This window comes from Trypanosoma equiperdum (assembly GCF_001457755.1).
Source record: "Trypanosoma equiperdum strain OVI genome assembly, contig: ctg_932, whole genome shotgun sequence".
Taxonomy (NCBI): Eukaryota; Euglenozoa; class Kinetoplastea; order Trypanosomatida; family Trypanosomatidae; genus Trypanosoma; species Trypanosoma equiperdum.
Window position 1 is genome coordinate 114 of NW_027124901.1, and position 220 is coordinate 333.

Here is a 220-nt window from a genome sequence, read left to right on the forward strand (position 1 = left end):
GATATTCTTTACCTCAAATGCTACGTGGGCGGAGACACCGCTCTCCTCGCTAAGGTACTCCGGCCCCTCATACGTCACTGTGATGGCAAAAGGATCAATCTCAGCACGCTTTCTGTCCTTGATGGGATACTTGTTCTTACGTCGCTGAATTATGGCTATACGCGGGCTCCATACAACTTTGATCACATTGTTGTGGTAACCCTTAGGGAAGACAAATCGC